The sequence below is a fragment of the Chiloscyllium plagiosum genome, unplaced genomic scaffold, assembly GCF_037043375.1.
Source record: "Chiloscyllium plagiosum isolate Xiang-an unplaced genomic scaffold, Cpla_swu_hap1 HiC_scaffold_7, whole genome shotgun sequence".
In the NCBI taxonomy this organism is placed as follows: domain Eukaryota; kingdom Metazoa; phylum Chordata; class Chondrichthyes; order Orectolobiformes; family Hemiscylliidae; genus Chiloscyllium; species Chiloscyllium plagiosum.
In genome coordinates, this window is record NW_028270145.1 from 41,117,355 (window position 1) to 41,145,230 (window position 27,876).

General features: G+C 44.9%; 1 long non-coding RNA gene across 4 annotated transcripts in view; it reads left to right on the forward strand.

Annotated features, from left to right (window-relative positions):
- The window catches only part of LOC148149596 (uncharacterized), a 66,844-nt gene that overhangs the window by 1,567 nt on the left and 37,401 nt on the right, over positions 1–27,876 (forward strand). For 3 of the 4 annotated variants that reach the window (XR_015757642.1, XR_015757643.1, XR_015757641.1), the window contains exons 2-4: positions 902–969; positions 22,200–22,378; positions 27,237–27,371. This is a non-coding gene — a long non-coding RNA (uncharacterized LOC148149596). The remainder of the gene's footprint in view (positions 1–901; positions 970–22,199; positions 22,379–27,236; positions 27,372–27,876) is intronic. The other variant, XR_015757644.1, reaches the window with a different exon arrangement.

Here is a 27,876-nt window from a genome sequence, read left to right on the forward strand (position 1 = left end):
AGATGTAGACTTCAAAGTATTGAAAAGCCAACAGCAATCCCACAGCCTTTTCTTCTCGAGGACAGTATTTTTCCTATAATTGATATTGTTCCTAAGAGAAGTACCCTATGGGTTTCTCTTCTCCTGATTCATCGTACTGGAACAAGACAGCACACAACTCCAAGTTATCAGCATCAAATGCCATTTTGAAAAGGCTGGAAAAATCAGGGATGGCCAACACTGGTTCATTCATTCAAATTGCTTTCATCCTTACAAAGGATGCTTCGAATTTTGTTAACCAGACTACTTTTTTTGTTAGTTTCCTTCACAGATTTGTTAAAGGTGTTACAACACGGGGTGAACCCTCTGCTAATTTAAACCTGTAATACAAAATGATTTACTCAGTGCGGTAATCTGTGAAAATTTGAGAGGCCAAGAACTAGTTAAAGTAAAAAGTAACAACTTTATTTCTGAAAGTATAACAGAAAATAATTAACTAATAACCATTTACATCTCCTATTGTTACTTTCCCTTTTATAATACTAGTCCAATAAAACCTCTGATTAAGATTTACAAAAATCCAAATTTCAAAACCAGGCAGCTGTCAAATCTGCCATTTATATCTTCCTCTGTAGATTTTCTTCTTCTTAGAATTTCTCTTTCACAGGTCGTTGATAGATAAATGTACCTTTAAGAGACCTATTGTGTGGGCAGTCTGCATTTATTGGTGGCTTGGCAGTTCTCTCTCAACTGTTCACGTTTTCCTGGTTTTATATCCCCAAGCACCAGATTTTGTCATCAGCTTTTAATATTGTCGATATACTAGATTCAAACTTGATTGGAGTTTGGGTTTTTTTGGTGTATAATTTAAACTGATTGGCCTAATTCACATTTGTTTTTTGTCTCCAACCGACTATTCTAGCTGCTGGATTAAAAGGTTTCATTGTATCTTGTTCAGAACACTTGGTGCAGTCAGATACTTTCCTAAAGGTACAGTACACTTTAACACCTTCATAACAAAGGCACAGCTCTTTATTTGAAATTATGCACACATTTCCAGTAAACTCTCACATTCCAAAAAATCTACTGATTTCTCATTTAGTTTTTGGAATGAGGAATTTTATTAGTGGCTTCACTTTTGCTGTCCTTGACAATATCTGAGTCTGAATGTGTATGCCTGTGTGTGTTTGTTTCTGTATGTACGTGTCGGTGTGTCTGTAAGTATGTGTGTGTGTTTCTGTGTCAATCTGTGTAGGTCTCTATCATGACTGTGTGTTTCTCAAGGTACATGTGTGTGTGTTCATGTATGTATTACAGTACTTTTTTGATTACGTGTATCTGTGTCTGTCTTTGTACCTATCTATGCGTTTGTGTCTAGTGTGTGTTCATGTTACTGCAGGAATCTATGTTTATGTGTATCCCTGCAATGGGGTCTCTGTTGTTTTCGGGATGAAGCCACCTCTCTCTCTGTCTGTCCCTTTTGTATTTAAGATAATACAATGTTGACATGCGTGTGTGTATGTGTCTGTCTGTCTCTGCCTGCAATGGTACTCACTTTGTCCTGATGGAATTTTGGATGAATGAATTAAAATATGGTGAATCAAAGGCTCGAGTCTCTGTCTTTCTCTCTGTCTGCCCATCTTGTGTCTAAAGTGATACAATGCTTTCCACAAGAATCAGATTTATTTTTGGAGAAAACATTTAAGTCTGTGAATCTCTCATATTGCGCATTTGTTTTGTTCTTCAAAGAATACCTTTGGAGACACAGAACTGTGGGCGGCACAGTGGCACAGTGGTTAGCACTGCTGCCTCGCAGCGCCAGAGACCCGGGTTCAATTCCCGACTCAGGCGACTGACTGTGTGGAGTTTGCACGTTCTCCCCGTGTCTGCGTGGGTTTCCTCCGGGTGCTCCGGTTTCCTCCCACAGTCCAAAGATGTGCAGATTAGGTGAATTGGCAATACTAAATTGCCCGTAGTGTTAGGTAAGGGGTAAATGTAGGGGTATGGGTGGGTTTCGCTTCGGCGGGTCGGTGTGGACTTGTTGGGCCGAAGGGCCTGTTTCTACACTGTAATCTAATCTAATCTAATCTAATCTAAAAAAAGAACAGTTTTGCTGGATGACTTGTGATACTGTCCTTGAAATATGAGGAGAAGGAGGTGAACATACCCAGTGCTGGTCTCACTGCTACCATTTTTGAATCCTTTCTCACTTAGAATTTGTGAGAGTACTTCAGAAAACACTGTAAGCAGCAGAAAGTATAATAAAATTCACACTGTCTCCTCACAAATAGGTTCACATGGAGTTGCCTGGATATAATTGCACTAGAAACACGTCAGGAATACTACTCAAAGATAAATCATTTCCACATTGCAGGGGGTGCACAACATTTCTCCACTTGAGCATCTTCACCGAGGGACCTCAGTCCAATTGCAACAATTTCCACACCGCAATGGTGTGCATTTGTATGTATGCGTGTATGTGTGTGTGTGTATGTGTATCTGTGCATGTGTTTGTGTGTGCTGTCAGTTTGGATAGTACTGTGAGCTGTTGCCCTCCCTCTCTAACCCTTGACTGAATCCTTGAGGTTTTTCAGCCTCCACACCTGTCTGATGCTGAAAAATCGGGAGCCAGAAATTTGTTCGGTGGGTGGGAACTGATAATGTCATATAATACCTGCCACATTTTCTTGCATCGAAACATCTCATAGTTGGCTGTTTTTGCCATTAGTATGGGGTCTGTTGAATGGTCAAACATTTTCTGAAGAATTATTCTATGAAATTGTATCAGAACCCTCTGAAGTATTTGAATTTGATGGAAATGAATAGATGATTCCAAGCTGATAGGAATTACCCAATAGGAGATTCCATTTGGAATAACCCAATAGGAAATTTAACTTTCCCAGACAATTCCTTTGGATTATGCAATGATGAGGAATCCGCAGGTTTGCAGCTCGACTCTCTTCCTGCACTGGGATAAGGCTTCTTATCAGGGTGTCATAGAATACTCCCCACTTGCCTGGATGGTGTTGCTCCAACAAACACTCAAGAAGCTTGACACCATCCAGGACAAAACAGTCCGCTTGATTGGTACCACATCCACAAATTTTCACTCTTGCCTCCACCGATGCTCAGTAGGCCAGTGTGTAGCATCTACAAGATGCACTGCAGAAATTCACAGCCCTGTACAATTCCTTCCAAACCCACAACCACTTCAACCTGGATGGAGAAGGTCAGCAGATACATGGGAACACCAGCACCTCCAAGTTTACCTTTAAGCTACTCATCATCCTGACTTGGAAATATGTCACCGCTCCTTCAGTATTGCTGCATCAAAATCCAAGAACTCCTTCCCTAACAACATTGTAGGTGAACCAAAGCACATGGACTGCAGCGATTCAAGAAGGAAGGAGACCACCACCTTTTCAAAGGACAACTAGGGACAGGGAGTAAATGCTGACCCAGCCAATGATGTCCATAGAACATAGAACAATACAGCACAGAACAGGCCCTTCGGCCCACGATGTTGTGCCCATGTTGCACAAATTAATGAAACAAAAATCATTCAAGCCCAGGAACAACAAGTCCCTCCTATGTGCTTCACCGAGGAGTTTTATTTATTTATAACACAAAGAATTATAACCAGGTATTTTGCTGTGTTACTGAACTTTGCTCTGAACCGAGAAAAAGTTGTCCATTTTGGAAGGACAAATAAGAATGCGGAATACAGGGTTAACGGTAGGGTTCTTAGTAAGGTGGAGGAGCAGAGGGTTCTTGGAGTCTATGTTCATAGACCTTTGAAAGTTGCCACTCAGGTGGATAGAGCTTGTAAGAAGGCCTATGGTGTATTAGCGTTCATTAGCAGAAGGATTGAATTCAAGAGTCATAAGGTGATGTTGCAGCTGTATAGGACCTTAGTAAGGCCACATTTGAAGTACTGTGTGCAGTTCTGGTCGCCTCATTTTAGGAAAGATGTGGAAGCTTTGGAGAGGGTGCAGAGGAGATTTACCAGGATGTTGCCTAGAATGGAGAATAGGTCATACGAGGATAGGTTGAGAGTGCTAGGCCTTTTCTCATTGGAACGGCGAAGGATGAGGGGTGACTTGATAGAGGTTTATAAGATGATCAGGGGAATAGATAGAGTAGACAATCAGAGACTTTTTCCCGGGTACAACAGAGTGTTACAAGGGGACATAAATTTAAGGTGAAGGGTGGAAGGTATAGGGGGGATGTCACGGATAGGTTCTTTACCCAAAGAGTGGTGGGGGCATGGAATGCGCTGCCTGTGGGAGTGGCAGAGTCAGAATCATTGGTGACCTTTAAGCGGCAATTGGATAGGTACATGGATAGGTGCTGAAGCTAGGACAAATGTTCGGCACGACATCATGGGCCGAAGGGCCTATTCTGTGCTGTATTGTTCTATGTTCTATGAGGGAGCATAATCTGGGGTGGCATGGTGGCTCATGGTTAGCCCTGCTGCCTCACAGCATCAGAGTCCCAGGTTCAATTCCAGCCTTGGGTGACTATCTGTGTGGAGTCTGCACATTTTGTCTGGGTTTTCTCCCACAGTCCAAAGAAGTGCCACGCTAAATTGCCTGTAGTGTTAGATGCATTAGTCAGAGGGAAATGGGTCTGGGTTGGTTACTCTTCGGAGGGTCGGTGTGGACTTGTTGTGCCTAAGTGCCTGTTTCCACACTGTAGGTAATCTATTAAATTCCAGTGCGTTCAGGAGGGATGTTCGGAAGCACTTCCACATAAAAAGGGTGGGAGAGGATTAGAAATCTCTTCCACACGCAGCAGTGGATACTGGATGATTTGTTAACTTTAAATCTGAGACAGTTCTTTGGTTTGTTAAGCAAAGAATTTAAAGATAATGCAGCTGTTTTGATTTGTAAAGCTTAATCTATCATCCTTTTTGGAAATTCTCTTCTCCCCACTGCCTCTGGTCAGGAAAATCAAACATTAACGGATTGCCCTCCTGATCCCTGCACGTCGAGACATTTGTCATGCACAGATGTGTAGAATTACAGTGTGAATATCACAGCAGTTCCAACACTCACACATTGTCACTAAGGAAGCCTTGCATTCTCTGTAAGTGCAAGACACATGGAGTAGCTTGGTTGAAATCTTACATAAGTTCTGATGACCTGTTTTCTGGTCCTGTAGTGGCTCCAATCAGGATTTTGTCCAATGCCAAGAGCTAGGGATAACCTGACCCAAGGGAAAGGGGAGAATTTGTTTTGTTGACAGTCCAATCTCCAGTCCTATGACAGGGTTAGGAGCAAGGTTTCCAATGGGGTTCTGCCTCCAGCAGAGTTGGAGCTGATACCTTTAAGAATCTTTTACAGTTATTCAAATAGTTATCTTGTAACCAAACAAAATCAGAGATTTCTTTCTGCTCCCTGAGGAGGACTGTGTACTCAGACCCCATCCTAGCTCCATAATCTCTGGAGTGAATGGGCTGGAGGACAATCTTAAAATTCAAACTCACTCAATCCAAAACAATTCTACAGACACAATGGGCAGGTCATTGGTGGTAAAATCTTATTTTTGCTCTCTGAAACAGGCAGGGGGAACTTCTGTTCGGTAATTTGCTATTTCTTTTCCCATTTGCCTTCCACAGTTAATTTGCTGGCAATTTGCATTCTTTCCCAGCATAAGTGTGGTGTTTCCTCTTGCTTGACTCGTTACCTGGTGGTTATGACAGCTGCCGATCTGATGTTATTTTCACTGATGTTATGATGAGGAGAAGTCCCTATTTTTATTACCCACAGTCTTTTCTGGACATCACCCCTGTGTGTAGTGTTATTGGGGCTCTGTTTCGTGCAGCCATGGACTGCTCTGTCTGGTTCACCGTCACTTTCTCCTTTGACCGGTTTGTTGTCAGAAGCTGAGAACAAAATATTGCACTGAGAAAACTGCGACAATGGTTCTAGCAACAACCTGCATCCTGTTCTGTCTGAAAAAAATCCCTTTCTATTTTCAATATGAATCTTGGACGATGATCAACAATGTGCCATTCTACTGTAAAATAAAATCAAGTTACTGCACTGAGACTTGGTGGGTGGCATTGGATTGTCTTGATATGTTTTTAACCCCTTTACTGCCATTCGCTTTAATTCTGTTGCTCAATGCTCTGACAGTCAGACACATTTTAGTGACCAGTCAAGTCTGAAAGAGGCTGAAGGGTGAGAGCAAAGGAGAGAACTGAAGAGACCCAGAGATGGAGAGCAGAAGGAAGTCTGTGATTTTGCTCTTCTCCATATCGGGGAGCTTCATCCTCCTGTGGTTAATCAATGTTGTGGATTTCTTGTATTATGTCATTCAAGGAATGAATATTGACGAATACCCGCCTTTTCAACTTCACCTCAATAAGGTTAGTTATATGCTGCAGACTCTAAGTTGTTGCACAAACACATTTATTTATGCACTGCTGTGTGTGGAAGAGATTTCTAATCCTCTCCCACCCTTTTTATGTGGAAGTGCTTCCGAACATCCCTCCTGAACGCACTGGAATTTAATAGATTACCTACAGTGTGGAAACAGGCACTTAGGCACAACAAGTCCACACCGACCCTCCGAAGAGTAACCAACCCAGACCCATTTCCCTCTGACTAATGCATCTAACACTACAGGCAATTTAGCGTGGCACTTCTTTGGACTGTGGGAGAAAACCCAGACAAAATGTGCAGACTCCACACAGATAGTCACCCAAGGCTGGAATTGAACCTGGGACTCTGATGCTGTGAGGCAGCAGGGCTAACCATGAGCCACCATGCCACCCCAGATTATGCTCCCTCATAGAACATAGAACAATACAGCACAGAATAGGCCCTTCGGCCCATGATGTCGTGCCGAACATTTGTCCTAGCTTCAGCACCTATCCATGTACCTATCCAATTGCCGCTTAAAGGTCACCAATGATTCTGACTCTGCCACTCCCACAGGCAGCGCATTCCATGCCCCCACCACTCTCTGGGTAAAGAACCTATCCGTGACATCCCCCCTATACCTTCCACCCTTCACCTTAAATTTATGTCCCCTTGTAACACTCTGTTGTACCCGGGAAAAAGTCTCTGATTGTCTACTCTATCTATTCCCCTGATCATCTTATAAACCTCTATCAAGTCACCCCTCATCCTTCGCCGTTCCAATGAGAAAAGGCCTAGCACTCTCAACCTATCCTTGTATGACCTATTCTCCATTCTAGGCAACATCCTGGTAAATCTCCTCTGCACCCTCTCCAAAGCTTCCACATCTTTCCTAAAATGAGGCGACCAGAACTGCACACAGTACTTCAAATGTGGCCTTACTAAGGTCCTATACAGCTGCAACATCACCTTATGACTCTTGAATTCAATCCTTCTGCTAATGAACGCTAATACACCATAGGCCTTCTTACAAGCTCTATCCACCTGAGTGGCAACTTTCAAAGGTCTATGAACATAGACCCCAAGATCCCTCTGCTCCTCCACCTTACTAAGAACCCTACCGTTAACCCTGTATTCCGCATTCTTATTTGTCCTTCCAAAATGGACAACCTCATACTTGACAGGATTGAACTCCATCTGCCACTCCTCAGCCCATCTCTGCATCATATCTAAGTCCCTTTGCAGCCGACAACAGCCTTCCTCACTATCCACAACTCCACCAATCTTTGTATCATCTGCAAATTTACTGACCCACCGTTCAACTCCCTCTTCCAAGTCATTAATAAAAATTACAAACAGCAGAGGACCCAGAACTGATCCGTGCGGAACTCCACTTGTAACTGGGCTCCAGACTGAATATTTGCCATCTACCACCACTCTCTGACTTCGACCGGTTAGCCAGTTCTCTATCCAACTGGCCAAACTTCCCACTATCCCATGCCTCCTGATTTTCCGCATAAGCCTACCATGGGGAACCTTATCAAATGCCTTACTAAAATCCATGTACACTACATCCACTGCTCTACCCTCATCCACATGCTTGGTCACCTCCTCAAAGAATTCAATAAGACTTGTAAGGTAAGACCTTCTCCTCACAAATCCGTGCTTGCTGTCCCTAATCAAGCAGTGTCTTTCCAGATACTCATAAATCCTATCCCTCAGTACCCTTTCCATTACTTTGCCTACCACCGAAGTAAGACTAACTGGCCTATAATTCCCGGGGTTATCCCTATTCCCTTTTTTGAACAGGGGCACAACATTCGCCACTCTCCAGTCATTGCCAACGGTTCTGCAATTTCCTCTCTTGCTTCCCACATAATCCTAGGATATATCCTGTCAGGCCCGGGGGACTTGTCTATCCTCAAGTTTTTCAAATTGATCAACACATCTTCCTTCCTAACAAGTATCTCCTCTAGCTTACCAGTCCGTTTCATACTCTCCTCTTCAACAATACGGTCCTTCTCATTTGTAAATACTGAAGAAAAGTACTCATTCAAGACCTCTCCTATCTCTTCCAACTCAATACACAGTCTCCCACTACTGTCCTTGATTGGACCTACCCTCGTTCTTGTCATTCTCATGTTTCTCACATACGCATAAAATGCCTTGGGGTTATCCTTGATCCTATCCGCCAAAGATTTTTCATGCCCTCTCTTAGCTCTCCTAATCCCTTTCTTCAGCTCCCTTCTGGCTATCCTGTATACCTCCAACGCTCTGTCTGAACCTTATTTCCTCAACCTTATATAAGCCTCCTTCTTCCTCCTTACAAGACATTCAACCTCCCTCGTCAACCAAGGTTCCCTCACACGACCATCTCTTTCCTGCCTGACAGGTACTTACATATCAAGGACACATCGTATCTGTTCCTTGAAAAAGTTCCACATTTCAACAACATCCTTCCCTGACAGCCTGTGCTCCCAAATTATGCTCCTCAGATCCTGTCTTGCAGCATCGTATTTACCCTTCCCCCAATTGTAAAGCCTGCCCTGTTGCACGCACCTATCTCTCTCCATAACCAAGGTGAAAGTCACAGAATTGTGGTCACCATCACCTAAATGCTCACCCACTAACAAGCCCATCGCTTGTCCTCATTCGTTACCAAGTACCAAATCCAATATGGCCTCCCCTCTGGTCAGACAATCGACATATTGAGTTAGAAAAGCTTCCTGGACACACTGCACAAACACCGCCCTGTCCAATCTACTTGATCTAAAGAGCTTCCAATCAATATTTGGGAAGTTGAAATCGCCCATGACTACTACCCTGTGGCTTCTGCACCTTTCCAAAATCTGTTTCCCAATCTGCTTTTCCGCATCTCTACTGCTATTGGGGGGGCTTATAGTAAACACCCAACAAGGTGACTGCTCCTTTCCTATTTCTGACTTCAGCCCATACTACCTCCAAAGGCAAATCCCCTTCGAACTGCCTTTCTGCAGCCGTTATACCATTTCTAATTAGCAACGCCACCCCCCCCCTCCTTTTTTACCACCCCTCCCAATCTTACTGAAGCATCTATAACCAGGAACCTCCAACAACTATTCCTGTCCCTCTTCTATCCACATTTCCGTGATGGCCACAACATCGTAGTCCCAAGTACCGATCCATGCGTTAAGTTCACCCACCTTATTTCTGATATTCCTTGCGTTGAAGTATACACACTTGAGCCCATCTCTGTGTCTGCAAGTATTCCCTGTCAGTGCTACCTTCTCCACAGCCTCCCTACGTTCTTGGACATCCTGAAAAACAGCTAACCTACTTGCTGGACTACAAGTCCGGATCCCATCCCCCTGCCAAATTAGTTTAACCCCCCCCCCCCGAAGAGTGCTAGCAAACTTACCTCCCAGGATATTGGTGCCCTTCTGGTTCAGGTGCAACCCGTCCTGCTTGTACAGGTCCCTCCTTCCCCAGAATGCAATCCAATTGTCCAAATACCTGAAGCCCTCCCTCCTACACCATCCTTGCAGCCACGTGTTCAACTGCACTCTCTCCCTATTCCTTGCCTCACTGTCACGCTGCATTGGCAACAACCCAGAGATGACGACTCTGTCCGTCCTAGCTTTTAGCTTCCAGCCTAAATGACCTCCCCACCCCCCTTCCTACCTATGTCGTTGGTGCCAATGTGCACCACGACTTCTGGCTGCACACCCTCCCCCTTAAGGATTCTGAAGACACAGTCCGAGACATCTCGGACCCTGGCACCCGGGAGGCAACAAACCATCCGAGAGTCTCGCCCATGCCCACAGAACCGCCTGTCTGTCCCTCTAACTATAGAGTATCCTATAACTAGCGCTCTCCTCCTCTCCCCCTTTCCCTTCTGTGCCTCAGAGCCGGACCTCGTGCCAGAGACCCAATCACTGCAGCTTACCACTACTAGGCCGTTCCCCCCCAACAGTATCCAAAGCTTATCCAAATACTTATTGTTGAGGGGAACGATCACAGGGGATTCCTGCACTGCCTGCTTCCTCCCCTTCCCACCTCTAACTGTTACCCAGCTACCTCTGTTCTCTGGCGTAACTATGTCCCTGTAGCTTCTATCTATCACCCTCAACCTCTCGAATAATCCTCAGTTCATCCAGCTCCAGTTCCCTAACGCGGTCTGTGAGGAGCTGGAGCTGGCTGCACTTCCTGCAGGTGAAGTTGGCAGGAGCATCGGTGGTCACCCCTACCTCAAACATCCTGCAGGAGGAACATTCCACTGCCTGCGCTGCCATAACTCTACACTTAGTCTCCAAAACAAGAACACTAAGTAGCTTATCTATTCTAGTAGCTTATCTAGAATCCTTCATTGGAGAAAAGGAGGAGAAGAGGGGACCTAATTGAGGTATACAAGGTAATGAGAGGCATAGATAGAGTCGATAGCCAGAGACTATTTCCCAGGGCAGAAATGGCTAACACAAGGGGTCATAGTTTTAAAGTGGTTGGAGGAAAGTATAGAGGGGATGTCAGAGGCGGGTTCTTTACACAGAGAGTTGTGAGAGCATGGAATGCGTTGCCAGCAGCAGTTGTGGAGGCAAGGTCATTGGGGACATTTAAGAGACTCCTCGACATACATATGGTCACAGAAATTTGAGGGTGCATACATGAGGATCAGTGGTCGGCACAACATTGTGAGCTGAAGGGCCTGTTCTGTGCTGTACTGTTCTATGTTCTATTCTATGTTCTAAAAGACTGCCATACTTCCTCTTCTGCCGAAGGGGAATCAAGGGCAGCCAATGATGTTTCCTCATCATGATTTAAGTAAAGAAGAAGCAATCGCAGGTAGATAGGATAGTGAAGAAGGCGTTTGGTTTGCTTTCCTTTATTGGTCAGAGTATTGAGTGCAGGAGTTGGGAGGTCATGTTGCGGCTGTACAGGACATTGGTTAGGCCATTGATGGAATATTGCATGCAATTCTGATCTCCTTCCTATCGGAAGGATGTTGTGAAACTTGAAAGGGTTCAGAAAAGATTTACAAGGATGTTGCCAGGGTTGGAGGATTTGAGCTATAGGGAGAGGCTGAAGAGGCTGGGGCTGTTTTCGCTGGAGCGTCGGAGGCTGAGGGTTGACCTTATAAAGGTTTACAAAATTATGAGTGGCATGGATAGGGTAAATAGGCAAAGTCTTTTCCCGGGGATCTGGGAGTCCAGAACTAGAAGCCATAGGTTTAGAGTGAGAGGGAAAAGATATAAAAGAGACCTAAGGGACAGCTTTTTCATGCAGAGGGCGGTATGGGTATGGAATGAGCTGCCAGAGGAAGTGGTGGAGGTTGGTACAATTGCAACATTTAAGAGGCATTTGAATGGGTATATGAATAGGAAGGGTTTGGAGGGATATGGGCCGGGTGCTGGCCGGTGGGATAGATTAGGTTGGGATATCTGGTCAGCATGGACGGGTTGGACCAGAGGGTCTGTTTCCATGCTGTACATCTCTATGACTGTAAGTTAATATTTATCAATAATACACTTAAGTATCACAATACCAAAAAAGACTAATTAAAACAATAGCACCATACAAAGACATATTAACTAATCAGTTTTACCATGAGCCAAAACCCCAATCTTCGCATCCCGCACCTTCATTCATTTGGTTGACAAAAGTGTGAATATTATCAATATGTCTAGTAACATTTTCAAAAATGTCAGTGACCCTCATAATGCATTTTCCTTTAACTATACTGCAAAATCCACCTGATTTCGCAAGTATGTAATTGGTTTTGATGGGCAAATAGGCGGAATTCTGAAAGCATATCCCTAATTTCTATTAAGGCAGCAGTTGTCTCATTTCTCAAAATTGTGAGTTCACAAGTGGTTTTGATGACTAATAATACTTAAGGACTTTCATAATGAAAGAACACTAAGAGCTGCATATGCCAATGAGTGTGTTTTACTTCTTGATATGGTCTTTGGATTCTTCCATTCTGCACAGAAGTCAGGCGAAACTGTATGTTTAAAAGGGGAATTATGATTTCATTTCCAGGTAATTGGACAGGGAACAGGTGTTGGCCCTGGGTGCTGAGTTTGAAAATCATCCAGTACTAATGAGGTGAGTTTCTAGATAAGAAACATGGTCAACATCCCAAAAATGGTACTTCCCTTCCAATAACTGGGAAAATATTAGTGCCGTTAGGGGCATCGTCATGAAGGTGGATATTGTTACCCTCTCCACATAGAGTTGGAATTCCAGTAATAATAGGGATACATTTTTCTTTAAGGCAAACACATGAGATGCATGGTCTTTCAGAAAAGCAGTGGCGACTAATACGTATAATCATAGAAAAAAAAGTGGGCACTCTTACATAAGCGCACCCCCATGCCTTACCTTTGTAGCAACTTGGATAGGATATTGCGGCTTCATTGGAGGAAGTCCATAAAGAAGTAGCAGGTGGGGATAGGTAATAACTAAAATGATATTACGTCCTGTAAATATTTAGTACTATTCCTGAAGAAGGGCTCATGCCTGAAATGTCGATTCTCCTGCTCCTTGGATGCTGCGCTTTTCCAGCAACACATTTTCAGTACTATTCCATAGCCCCATGTTAGGATTTAGAAGGATAAAAAGGGGTCAGGGAGTCTCTTACTGAAGCAAGGATGTAACAAATTACTTCATCCTCTCCAAAAATTTTATTATGGGTTTCTAGAAACACCCCCCTTTGTCTCTTTTACTACGTGATCTATCTGAAAGGGGATTAGGCTCATCAGGGATGCTCATAGCACAAATGTAATCAAACTGACACACAACACCTTTACATGGTAAAGACCATTTAGACTTGTTCTGTAAATGAACTGTTAATTTTTTATGCAGCTGACCACTGCAAAAGTCATTCTTGGCAACATTCAGTCTTTCGGCACACAAGGACATCTTTCTGGCGTAGTTGGTACACGTCTCTGTTTACTCAAGATCGCACAGGTAAACTGTCCCTTCTTGTGCACCAATGCTGGTAATGCAAGTCCACACAGCAGGTCAAGTTCGATCTTTATCATCTCCCCTCTTGCAAGGTTGGGACCGGAAAGTGTCCATTGTAATTAAGTATAAACCATTTCCTCCTTGTATATAAGGAGGACTGCAGATGCTGGAGATCAGAGCTGAAAATGTGTTGCTGAAAAAGCGCAGCAGGTCAGGCAGCATCCAAGGAACAGGAGAATCGACGTTTCGGGCATAAGCCCTTCTTCAGGAATGAGGAAAGTGTGTCCAGCAGGCTAAGATGAAAGGTAGGGAGGAGGGACTTGGGGGACAGGCTTTGGAAATGCAATAGATGGAAGGAGGTCAAGGTGATGGTGATAGGACGGAGTGGGCTGGGGCGGAGAGATCAGGAAGAAGATTGCAGGTTAGGAAGGTGGTGCTGAGTTTGAGGGATTTGACTGAGACAAGGTGGGGGGAGGGGAGATGAGGAAACTGGAGAAATCTGAGTTCATCCCTTGTGGTTGGAGGGTTCCTAGGCGGAAGATGAGGCGCTCTTCCTCCAACCGTCGTGTTGCTATGGTCTGGCGATGGAGGGGTCCAAGGACCTGCATGTCCTTGGTGGAGTGGGAGGGGGAGTTGAAGTGTTGAACCACGGGGTGGTTGGGTTGGTTTGTCTGGGTGTCCCAGAGTGTTGTCTGAACTGTTCCACAAGTAGGTGGCCTGTCTCCCCAATATAGAGGTGGCCACATCGGGTGCAGCGGATGCAATAAATGATGTGTGTGGAGGTGCAGGTGAATTTGTGGCGGATATGGAAGTATCCCTTGGGGCATAGGAGGGAAGTAAGGGGGGAGGTGTGGGCGCAAGTTTTACATTTCTTGCGGTTGCAGGGGAAGGTGCCGGGATTGGAGGTTGGGTTGGTGGGGGGTGTGGACCTGACGAGGGAGTCACGGAGGGAGTGGTCACGGTGGGCCTAACCCCGCCCCCCACACCGATCTCCATCACCACGCCCAACTCTGCCCCCATGCCGATCTCCGTCCCTGCCCCCACTCCCAGCTCCAGCCCCACACCAGCTCCTAGCTCCCACCCCTGCCGTGTTTTCACCATCCCTCCAGAACTACCCCTCTCTGAGGATGAAAGATCAGTCCTCCGCAGAGGCCTCACCTTCATTCCCTACGCTCTCGGATTAACGAGTTCAACACGCGGCGTGACGTCGAACAATTCTTCCGCCACCTTCGCCTCCGTGCCTACTTCTTCAACCAAGATTCTCGCCCACTCTCTGACGACCCCTTCTCCTGTCTCCAACACACCCCATCCACCTGGACACCCCGTGCTGGCCTCTTACCCACCCTCGATCTCTTCATAGCCAACTGCCGCCGCGACATTAACCACCTCAACTTCTCCACCACTCTCACCCACTCCAACTTCTCACCCTCGGAACGTGCAGCCCTCCGTTCCAACCCCAACCTCACTATCAAACCGGCAGACAAGGGAGGAGCAGTAGTAGTTTGGCGCAACGACCTTTACACCGCTGAGGCTCAACGCCAGCTCGCGGACACCTCCTCCTACTGTCCCCTTGGCCATGACCCCACCTCCCACCAACAAACCATCACCTCCCAGACCATTCATAACCTCATCACCTCAGGGGATCTCCCATCCACCGCCTCCAACCTCATAGTCCCACAACCCCGCACCGCCCGTTTCTACCTCCTGCCCAAAATCCACAAACCTGACTGCCCCGACCGACCCATTGTCTCAGCCTGCTCCTGCCCCACCGAACTCATCTCTGCATACCTTGACACGGTCCTGTTCCCCTTAGTCCAAGAACTCCCCACCTACATTCGGGACACCACCCACGCCCTCCACCTCCTCCATGATTTTCGCTTCCCCGGTCCCCAACGCCTTATCTTCACCATGGACATCCAGTCCCTGTACACCTCCATCTCTCATCACGAAGTACTCAAAGCCCTCCGCTTCTTCCTTTCCCGCCGTACCAATCAATACCCTTCCAATGACACCCTCCTTCGACTGACTGAACTGGTCCTCACCCTGAACAACTTCTCTTTCCAATCCTCTCACTTCCTCCAAACCAAAGGAGTAGCCATGGGCACCCACATGGGCCCAGCTATGCCTGCCTCTTCATAGGATATGTGGAACAGTCCATCTTCCGCAACTACACTGGCACCACCCCCCACCTTTTCCTCCGCTACATAGATGACTGAATTGGCGCTGCCTCGTGCTCCCACGAGGAGGTTGAACAGTTCATCCACTTTACCAACACCTTCCACCCCGACCTCAAATTCACCAGGACCATCTCAGACTCCACCCTCCCGTTCCTAGACCTTTCCATTTCTATCTCGGGCGACCGAATCAACACGGACATTTAATATAAACCGACTAACTCCCACAGCTACTTAGACTACACCTCCTCCCACCCTGCCCCCTGTAAAAACGCCATCCCATATTCCCAATTCCTGCATCTCTGCCGCATCTGCTCCCAGGAGGACCAGTTCCAAAACCGTACAACACAGATGGCCTCCTTCTTCAAAGACCGCAATTTCCCCCCAGACATGGTCGACAATGCCCTCCACCGCATCCCCTCCACTTCCCGCTCGTCCGCCCTTGAGCCCCGCCCCTCCAACCACCACCAGGACAGAACCCCACTGGTCCTCACCTACCACCCCACCAACCTCCATATACAGCATATCATCCGCCGTCATTTCCGCCACCTCCAAACGGACCCCACCACCAAGGATATATTTCCCTCCCCTCCCCTATCAGCGTTCTGAAAAGACCACTCCCTCCGTGACTCCCTCGTCAGGTCCACACCCCCCACCAATCCAACCTCCAATCCCGGCACCTTCCCCTGCAACCGCAAGAAATGTAAAACTTACGTCCACACCTCCCCCCTTACTTCCCTCCAAGGCCCCAAGGGATACTTCCATATCTCCACACACATCATTTATTGCATCCACTGCACCCGATGTGGCCTCCTCTATATTGGGGAGACAGGCCGCCTACTTGCAGAACGGTTCAGAGAACACCTCTGGGACACCCGGACAAACCAACCTAACCACCCCGTGATTCAACACTTCAACTCCCCCTCCCACTCCACCAAGGACATGCAGGTCCTTGGACTCCTCCATCGCCAGACCATAGCAACATGACGGTTGGAGGAAGAGTGCCTCAATTTCCGCCTAGGAACCCTCCAACCACAAGGGATGAACTCAGATTTCTCCAGTTTCCTCATCTCCCCTCCCCCCACCTTGTCTCAGTCAAATCCCTCGAACTCAGCACCACCTTCCCAACCTGCAACCTTCTTCCTGACCTCTCCGCCCCCACCCCACTCCGGCCTATCACCCTCACCTTGACCTCTTTCCACCTATCGTATTTCCAACGCCCGTCCCCCAAGTCCCTCCTCCCTACCTTTTATCTTAGCCTGTTGGACACACTTTCCTCATTCCTGAAGAAGGGCATATACCCGAAATATCGATTCTCCTGTTCCTTGGATGCTGCCTGACCTGCTGCGCTTTTCCAGCAACACATTTATCAGCTATAAGTATATGCAGTATACATATATTCAATTAAAATAGGCATCAGTAAAGAAGTAGCACAAACTACTCTGATGGAGGTTACCCATATTCTGGTCTGAGTATTGCGGGTGTACCTTATTTGAGGCCATAATGTTTGCTCTTCAGCAGGCTAGAAGCCCTAAGAGCAACTTTGAAATAAATAATTCTCAAATTAATCAAACTCAAATAGCTCACTGGAGTAAATATATTGCCCATACTGGCAAAAAGCTCGTTCATTTTAAATTATGCACTAGAGATTCCCTTCCTACCCATTATTTTCTTATTTTATATGGAAAAGCCATATAACCATATGGGTGAATTAAGCAAATCTATTTTTATAAATCCAGCTTTGCTGGGATATAATACTCTTTGAAGTCTTGCTACTAAAAAAAATCTATTATCTAAAATTTAGATTAGTTCTGCAATATATTGTAGTCTCTTTTTTGAAAAAAAACATGAACATTATGCCCAATTAAATGGCCCGATCTACAGCTTTGGTTAACAGTAGTTAGAATTAAATGTAGAAATCTGATGATGATTTTGAGCAGAAGAGTTGGTAATAAATATTGGCTGGAGGGCAAAGCTGTCCCCAAATTATGATAACATGACACAAAGTTTTCAAACCACACTGATTTTTTTCTAATATTGAGCTAACCCTAGAATTTAGATATTGGTACAATCTTAAAATTATAAACCATCACTGTTCAGTATAAATATCTACATGAAGATAATAGCTCAGCCAGACACTCCTTCTTAGATCTAACAGCCCAATGCAAAAATAAATCATATCAACTAGTGTGTATTCTTACAAGCTCCATACACAAAGCAATGATATTTAGGCTTAGCGACTATGTATGAAATCAAATCACTTGATAATTCAGTCAGCAGTATATTTTAGTATAAAGTGCCTGTAATTATTTCAGAAATGGAAATTTACAAATTACTTCCAAATTTCAAAACAATATTGAAACAATCCAAACACTAAACCCGGATGACTACAGTCAATAAGCAATAGAGACATCAACCTCTACGTTGTGAATTGGCACTGAACAGACAGTATCATTCCTCCATTATTTTTGCACCTTACCCAGGTCTGGCATACCCATCCTTATACTAGAACATAGAAAACTACAGCGCAGTACAGGCCCTTTGGCCCTCGATGTTGCGCCGATCCAAGCCCACCTAACCTACACTAGCCCACTATCCTCCATATGCCTATCCAATGCCCGTTTAAATGCCCATAAAGAGGGAGAGTCCACCACTGCTACTGGCAGGGCATTCCATGAACTCACGACTCGCTGAGTAAAGAATCTATCCTTAACATCTGTCCTATACCTACCACCCCTTAATTTAAAGCTATGCCCCCTCGTAATAGCTGACTCCATACGTGGAAAAAGGTTCTCATGGTCAACCCTATCTAAACCCCTAATCATCTTGTACACCTCTATCAAGTCACCCCTAAACCTTCTTTTCTCCAATGAAAACAGCCCCAAGTGTCTCAGCCTTTCCTCATACGATCTTCCTACCATACCAGGCAACATTCTGGTAAACCTCCTCTGCACCCGTTCCAGTGCCTCCACATCCTTCCGATAGTATGGCGACCAAAACTGCACACAATACTCCAGATGCGGCCGCACCAGAGTCTTATACAACTGCAACATGACTTCAGGGCTCTGGAACTCAATTCCTGCCAACACATTAGATTAGATTACTTACAGTGTGGAAACAGGCCCTTCGGCCCAACAAGTCCACACCGACCCGCCGAAGCGCAACCCACCCATACCCCTACATTTACCCCTTACCTAACACTACGGGCAATTCAGCATGGCCAATTCACCTGACCTGCACATCTTTGGACTGTGGGAGGAAACCGGAGCACCCGGAGAAAACCCACGCAGACACGGGGAGAACGTGCAAACTCCACACAGTCAGTCGCCTGAGGCGGGAATTGAACCCGGGTCTCTGACGCTGCGAGGCAGCAATGCTAACCACTGTACCACCGTGCCGCCCACGTCTCTACCAATAAAAGCCAGTACGCCATATGCCTTCATTATCGCACTATTTACCTGGATGCCAGACCTGGGTAAGGTGCAAATACTGTGTCCAAATGAGTTTTGCTGGCGATCCAATGGGATCCAGAAGGTTGGGGCGTATGGCTGCCTGCTTGGCAGCTGCATATACTTGCGCATACTTTTAATAGGATGAACGCCTGTTGATTCCCAACGTCAGTTCCGAGGGAACTGGGGTAGGTTTCACCCCCAGTGGGTAACCTGGTTCCAATCAACCCTATCAGTGATGGCATCCAACATTTGGGATCGCGAGGAAGCTGAATATAATTTGTTTTACTTGTAGCTTGCATCATGGTTCAGTCTGGTTCTAGCCATCCCAATAGAAAACCACCGCTCATCTCATTTGAAACTGGAAATTCCTGGACTGGTTTGTACTGTTGGTCTGGATCATGTCAGTGACTCCAGCCAGAAAACATTGCAAAAGCATAAGGTTAAATAAAGGTAATTGAGCTTCTTGTTTATTGTTAAATTGTTTGTCACTTCCATCAGACAGATAGGCGCATCTTTCAGTCTTGTAACACAAGCCATTCGTATTCAGGTTACTCCTAGAATTTTACTGCATTTGCATCTGTATCGCACTTGGACATACTGAGCAAATTTGGCCATTTGGTATTACAGTTAGAGCCATGCTTCATTAACATTACTCTAGTCCCTGGGATGGGACCTGGTTTAGGCTGGCTCAATTCGCTCATACCTATGACATCGACTATGAAGACTGAATGCTTCATTTTCAAAAGGAAATGTTTCAACAAGTGGATGCTTTAAATTAAGGCTGGAGACAATCAGAAGATGATTGAATTCCCTACAGTGTGGAAACAGGCCCAACAAGTCCACACCGATCCTACGAAGAATAAACCACCTAGATCCGTTTCCCTCTGACTAATGCACCTAACACAATGGGCAATTTAGCATGGCCAATTCACCTGACATGCACATTTTTGGACTGTGGGAAGAAACCGGAGCACCCGGAGGAAACCCACACAGACACAGGGAGACTGTGCAAATTCCACACAGACAGCCATCCAAGGCTGGCATTAAACCCAGGACCCTGGCACCACGCGACAGCAATATCAACCATATAACCACAGGGCATGTATACAGTAACAAATTCCCAATCCTCCAAAAGGATCGGTATGCCAGACATAGGCTCGGGATTCCGAGTAGAATTTAAGTTCTTTATTTTGCAGTATTGTTGCCTTAATCTTTTTATATATTCCTCAACCATAGTGGCCTTACATTGTTTTCTCATGTCATTTCTAATTTTTTTTATACATATACACAGCCATTCACAGTCACCTCCCCAGCTTTTGGGAGTTTCATCTGCCATATATATACCTACCCCTATCCCCCAATCATATGCAAAATTTCTTTAACTGGCCAGTAATGTAGTTTTCCGTTCTTTAATTAACAATGAATTAATGCAGTCATGTGTTAAATTAGCCATGAATCGATATGACAGGTCACTGAGAATGTATGAAGGAATCCTGCCAATTAATATTGATTCATGCTAATACAATTGATTTATTGTAAATATTAATAATATAAATAATATATATATAATTAATAATAAATATTATTATTTAGACTTAATCCATTTCAGAATCCATTATTTAGATCAGCTAGCCTGACATCAGGGGTGGGAAAGATGCTGGAGTCAACTATAAAAGATGAAATTATGACTCATTTGGATAGCAGTAACCCCCAGGAGAGGTCAGAGCAATCATGGATTTACCAAGGGGAAATCATGCTTGACTAATCTTCTGGAATATTTTGAGGATGTAACAATGAAGATTGACAAGGGAGATCCAGTGGATGTCGTGTACTTGGGCTTTCAGAAACCTTTGATAAAGTCCCACATAGGAGATTAGTGAGTAAAATTAGGACACGTGGTATTGAGGGCAAAATACTGACTTGGACTGAAAATTGGCTAGCTGACAGGGAGTAAAGAGTAGTGATAAACGGGTCCCTTTTGGAATGGCAGGCGGTGACCAGTGGGGTACCACACGGTTCGGTGCTGGGACCGCAGCTGTTTACAATATACATTAATGATATAGATGAGGGTATTAAACATAATATTAGCAAATTTGCTTGGCAGATTCACTTTAATGTGGATAAATGCGTGGTTATCCACTTTGGTGGCAAGAACAGGAAGACAGATTATCTAAATGGAGTCAAGTTCAGTAAAGGGGATGTACAGCGAGATCTAGGTGTACTTGTACATCGGTCAATGAAAGCAAGCATGCAAGTACAGCAGGCAGTGAAGAAAGCTAATGGCATGCTGGCCTTCATAACAAGAGGAATTAAGTATAGGAGCAAAGAGATCCTGCAGCTGTACAGGGCCTGGTGAGACAGCACCTGGAGTATTGTTATTTCAGTTTTGGTCTCCCAAGTTTGAGGAAGGACATTCTAGCTATTAAGGGAGTGCAGTGTAGGTTCACGAGGTCAATTCTTGGAATGGCGGGACTATCATATGTTGAAAGATTGGAGCAACTGGGCTTGTATACACTTGAGCTTAGAAGGATGAGAGGGGATCTGATTGAGAAGTATAAGATTATTAAAGGGTTGGACAGTCTGGAGGCAGGAAGCAAGTTTCTGCTGATGGTGTGTCCAGAACTAGAGGACACAGTTTAAAAATAAGGGGTAGGCCATTTAGAACAGAGTTCAGGAGAAACTTCTTCACCCAGAGAGTGGTGGATATATGGAATGTTCTGCCCTAGAAAGCAGTGGAAGCCAAGTCTCCAGATACTTTCAAGAAAGAGATGGATAGAGCTCTTAAAGACAGTGGAATCAAGGGTTATGGGGATAAGACAGGAACAGGATACTGACTGTGGATGATTAGCCATGATCATAATGAATGGTGGTGCTGGCTTGAAGGGCCAAATGGCCTACTCCTGCACCTATTGTCTACTGTCTACTGTCTATTGTCTTTTGTAAGTGCTGCTTCCAATTGCTTTCCATTTCAGTAAACTGCAGCGCTCCCGTGTAATCATTACCCCCACCCAACACCACCCCACACCTTCCTGCCATGACATTTGCTGTGTCATGTTATGGGATAAAAGCTCAGCTCAGGGCAATCCCCTTTATCAATGACACATGTTACATCCTCAAAGAAATTCAATGGATGCACACAATAATGTCAACTCTGCCAGATGAATTTCAACTGATCAATGTGAGCTGCTGTATCTGGTTGAATAATACCTTCCAGCAGTTTTCCTGTGATATGTTAAGCTAACCGGCCTGTGCTTCCTGTTTTCTGCCTCCCTTTTTTAATGCAGGGCTTCCACCCGCTATCTTCCAATACACTGGGGCTGAACCATGAATCACCAGGAACAGCAACAGTTTCAAGAATGGGATAGTAAAACTGTTTCACTCGCTAAATAGCAGTTGCCCCATTCTCCATCAGAGTGGATGATTTCCTTAGGAGCTGACAGATTCTGACTGGTGTATGGCCAAGGTAATGACAGTGAATCTATCTTGTTGCAGATGGTAGTGGAGAATGGTGACTCTGTACACTTTTCACTGTCCTCATGTGTTCCTATATGTGAACACACGTGACAATAGAATTTAATTCTAGTTCTAGACTCAAACCCCAGGGAATCAATTCGGTTAACTAAATAGTTAGAACATCGAACAATACAGTGCAGAACAGGCCCTTCGGCCCTCAATGTTGCACCGACCTGTGAACTATTCTCAGCTCGTCCCCCTACACTCTCCCATCATCATCCATGTGCTTATCCAAGGATTGTTTAAATCTCCCTAATATGGCAGGGTTAACTACATTGGCAGGCAGGACACTCCACATCCTTACCACTCTCTGAATCAAGAACCTGCCTCTGACACCTGTCTTAAATCTATCACCCCTCAATTTGTAGTTATGCCCCCTCATACAAGCTGACATCATCATCCTATGAAAAAAACTTTCACTGTCTACCCTATCTAATCCTCTGATCATCTTGTATGTCTCTATCAAATCCCATCTTAGCCTTCTTTTTTCCAATGAGAACATACTCAAGTCTCTCAGCCTTTCTTCATAAGACCATCCCTCCAGACCAGGCAACATCCTGGTAAATCTCCTCTGCATCTTTTCCAATGCTTCCACATCCTTCCCAAAATATGGCGACCAGAACTATATACAATATTTCAAGTGTGGCCACACTAGCATTTTGTATAGTTGCAGCATGATATTGCAGCTCTGGAACTTAATCCCTCTACCAATGAAACCTAACCCACCGTATGCCTTCTTACCAGCACTATCAACCTGGGTGACAACTTTCAGGGATCTATGTACATGGACTCCAAGATCCCTCTGCACATCCACACTCCCAAGAATCTTTCCATTGACCCAGTACTCTGCCTTCCTGTTATTCTTCCCAATATGCATCACCTCACATTTAGCCTGCATTGAACTCCATTTGCCACCTCTCAGCCCAATTCTGCAGTTTATCCAAGTCCCCCTGCAACCTGCAACATTCTTCCAAACTGTCCACTACTCCACCGACTTTAGTGTCATAAGTTACATTACTTCCAGTCATTTAACAAATGTACTGACGTGTGATTTGTATTGTGTACATTTAGATTGAAAACAATGATGGGCAATGACATTAGATAATTCATTAAGACAATATTTCCACATGGAAAGTGAGGGGTTGAATTGATGGCAGTGAGCCAATCCCCACAGGATAGGTGATAGGAACTCTTCTCTGACAGATCACCCTGAGCCTGCTCTTGACCCAGGTCTTGATCCCCATCTCCTTCAGATCAGTTCTTTTGATATTATACCCTTACACTAACAGGAATCAGTCATTGTCAGTTTGAATGTGAAACTGCTCACTCTGGAAGTTACTGTGCTCTTCTGATACTTGTGTTAACCCACAATTACATGAGAGATAACAATATTCTTCAAAGACAACTACACCTTCAAAGCTGATCACAGAACACACTCTTGTTACAATGACAGTCACTGATTTGCTGCACTGTTGGCACAGGCAGTATGTTTTATTCCACTCAGACACAAACATTGACCACTATGGGATCACCAGGGGGACAGGACCATCCTAGTCACAAGAACAGATCAAATACCAGACGATAATTCAGGAACATTTCACAGACACACACAGACACATACACACACACAGACACACACACAATCTGAAATAAACTGTCTGAATTTTCTGGCAGCCAAAAGCTTGTCTGTCAACATGTTTTGTTCAGATGTGTTTCAGAATTAATCAAGGGGACTTTGACTCCGATGGCTGGGTCAGAATTTACTGCCCTTGAGATTATGGTGGTAGCTGCTTTCTTGTGCCACTACAGTCCTGATGATGTGGGAACAATTGGTCAGTGGTGTGAAGGGAATGGGGGGGAGAGGGATGTTCCAGGATTGTGACAGAGGGACACCGAAGGAATTGCCCTATTCAAATGGTTATTCTGTCTTGGAGAGAGGTAGAGAGACAACTGATGGTGAGTTTAACCAAAGTACCACTTCGCCTCTCTACATCTCACACCAGCCATCCAGCCAACTGTGCTAACTTACCCCCTGCAACAGTGGGGACTGGACGGCTAGTTTGCGATGGAGAGTGACACCAACATCCTATTTTGGATTTGGTGCTTGGCAACGAACCAGGTCAGGTGTCAGATCTCTCGGTGGGAGAGCATTTAGGTGATAGTGATCACAACTCCCCCAGCTTGACAATACTCATGGAGAGGGATGGGAGCAGATGGTATAAGAGAGCATTTAATTGGGGAGGGGGATTACAATGCTATTAGACATGAACTGGGGCATCTAAATTGGGAACAGATTTTCTCAGGGAAATGCACGACAGAAATGTGGAGATTTTTTAGGGAGCACTTGCTGATAGTGCTGGACAGGTTTGTCCCACTGAGGCAAAGAAGGGATGGTAGGTTGAAAGAACCTTGGGTGTCAAGGGATGTGGAGCATCTAGTCAAGATAAAAAAGGAAGCTTACTTAAGGTTGAGGAGGGCAAGGATCAGACAGGGCTCGAGAGGGTTACAAGGTAGCCAGGAAGGAACTGAAGAATGGACTTAGGAGATCTAGGAGGGTGCATGAAATATCTTTAGCCCGTAGGATTAAGGAAAACCATAAGGTGTTCTACACTTATGTGAGGAACAGATGGCCAGAGTGAGGGTAGGGCTAATCAAGGACAGCAGAGGGAACTTGTGCCTGGAGTCGGAGGAGGTAGGAAAGTCCTTTATTAATCATTATTCACGAGGGTGAGGGACCTTGACATTTGTGAGGACAGCGTGAAATAGGCTGATCTACTCAAACAGGCTGATGTTAAGAAGGAGGATGTGCTGAAAATTTTGAAAAACATAAGGATAGATAAATCCCCAGGGTCAGATGGAATATACACTAGGATACTACAGGAAGCGAGGGAAGAGATTGCTGCACCCTTGATGATGATCTTTGTGTCCTCACTGTTCACTGGAGTAATGCCAAATGATTGAAGCATGGCAAATGTTATTCCCTTGTTCAAGAAAGGGAATATGGATAATCCTGGGAATTACAAACCAATCAGTCTTAAGTTTGTGGTGAGAAAGTTATTGGAGAGGATTCTGAGAGACAGGATTTTTGATTACTTGGAAAATTGAAGCTTGATTAGAGATAGTCAGCATAGCTTTGTGAGGGGCAGGTCATGCCTCACAAACTTTATTGAATTCTTTGAGGATGTGACAAAACACATTGCTGAAGTAAGAGCAATGGATGTGGTGTAATTAAATTTTTGCAAGGCATTTGATAAGGTACCCCATGGTAGGCTCATTAGAAAGTAAGCAGTTATGGGATACAGGGAAACTTGGCTTCCAGATATAGAATTGACTGACCCATAGAAGACAGAGGGTGGTAGTAGATGTAAAATATTCAGCCTGGAGCTCAGTGACCAGTGGTGTTCCTTGGGGATCGGTTTTGTGATTTTTACAAATGATGAGGAAGTGGAAGAGTTGGTAAGTAAGTTTGCCGATTGGGTGAATGTTGTTGGAGTGGTGAATAGTGTGGAGGACTGCTGTAGGTTGCAACAGGACATTGACAGGATGCAGAACTGGACCAATAAGTGTCAGATGTAATTCAGCCTGGAAAAGTGTGAAATGATTAATTTTGGATACTTGAATTTAAATGCAGAATATAGGGTTAAAGGCAAGATTCTTGGCAGTGTGGAGGAACAGAGGGATCTTGTCCATAGATCCCTCAAAGTTGCTACCCAAGTTGATAGGGCTGTTAAGAAGGTGTAGGGTATGTTGGCTTTCATGAGCATGGCAATTGAGTTTCAGAGCCATGAGGTTATGCGGCAGCTCTATAGAGTCCTAGTTAGACCACGGTTGAAATATTGTATTCAGTTCTGGTCACCTCATTATAGGAAGGATGTGGTAGCTTCAGAGCTGGGGCAGAGGAGATTTACCCAGATGCTGCCTGGACTGGAGCACATGTCTTATGAAGATAAGTTGAGGAAAGTCAGGGTTTTCTCATTTGAGCGAAGATAGATGCGAGGTGACTTGATAGATGTGTCCATGATGATGAGGTACAGAGAGAGTGTATAGCCAGAGACCTTTTTCCTCAGCTAGAAATGGCTATCACGAGACAGCATACATTTTAAGGTGATTGGAGGAAGATTTGAGGGGATGTCAGAGGTAGGTTCTTTACACAGGCAGTGGTGGGTGTGTGGAATGCACTGCCAGCAGTGGGAGTAGAGTCAAATACATGAGGGATATTAAAGTGACTCTTGGATAGACACATGGAAGGTGGAACAATGAAGGGCATATAAATTCCTTCGATCTTGGAGGAGGATAAAAGGTCAGCAGAACTGTGAGGGCCTGTACTGTGCTTTCCTGTTCAATGTTCTACGTTAACAGCACAGGTTCAATTTCCACACTGGTTGAAGTTAAAAATCACAGAACATCAGGTTATAGTCCAACAGGTTTATTTGGAAGCACGAACTTTTGAGGTGCTGCTTCTTTATCAGTGCTTCGAAATCTAGTGCTTCCAAATAAACCTGTTGGACTATAACCTATTGTTGTGTGATTTTTAACCTTGTCCACCACAGACCAACACCAGCTCCTCCAAACCACGCTGGTTGAGATCACCATGAAAATCCTACCTTCTCAAACCCCCGCTCCCCTGAGGCATGGTGACACTCAGGTTAAACACACGACCAGTCATGTCTCTGAGAGATCAGCCCTATGGTCTAATGGGACTATAGTGACTTTACTGAAGGAATATATATCAAAATCAGGATGGTGAGTGGCTTGAAGGGAACATGCAGGTTGAGGTGTTCTCATGCATCTACTGCCTATTTCTTTAGGAAAGGAGTGGTCATAGATGTTGAAGACGCTGTCAACGGAGCACTGGTGGTGGATGGAATGAATATTTGGAGGTGTGGTGCCAAACAAACTGGTTACTTCGTCGTAAAAGAGAAAATGTTGGAGAAACTCAGCAGGTTGGTGTAACTGTCAAAAGAGAAAGAGAATGAATATTTCTAGTCCGACATGACTCCTCGTCAGCACTGTTCTGAAGAATAGTTATATTGGACTCAAAATATTAACTTCATGTTTCTCTTCACAGATGCTGCCAGGTTTGCTGAATTTCTCTCGCACTTTCTGATTTCATTTCGGATTTTGAATGTCTGCAACATTGTGCTTTTATATGGCTGCTTGGTCATGCTGGGATCCCAATTCTTGGGAGATCTTGGAGATATTTCCATCCACACAAGTGGGGAATATTCCATCACACTTCTGACATATGCCTTGGAGATGGTGGAGAGGCTTTTGGAGCCATGAGGTACATCCCTCACTGCAGTGTTCTTGCCCCCTGACCTGCTCTTATAGCCACAGTACTTACATTGTAAATCCATTTCATTTTCAGCTCAGTGTTAACTCCCAGGTTGTTGATCTTAGTGGATTCAGCAACAGAAAAGCCATTGAATGTCAAAAGGCATTATTTAT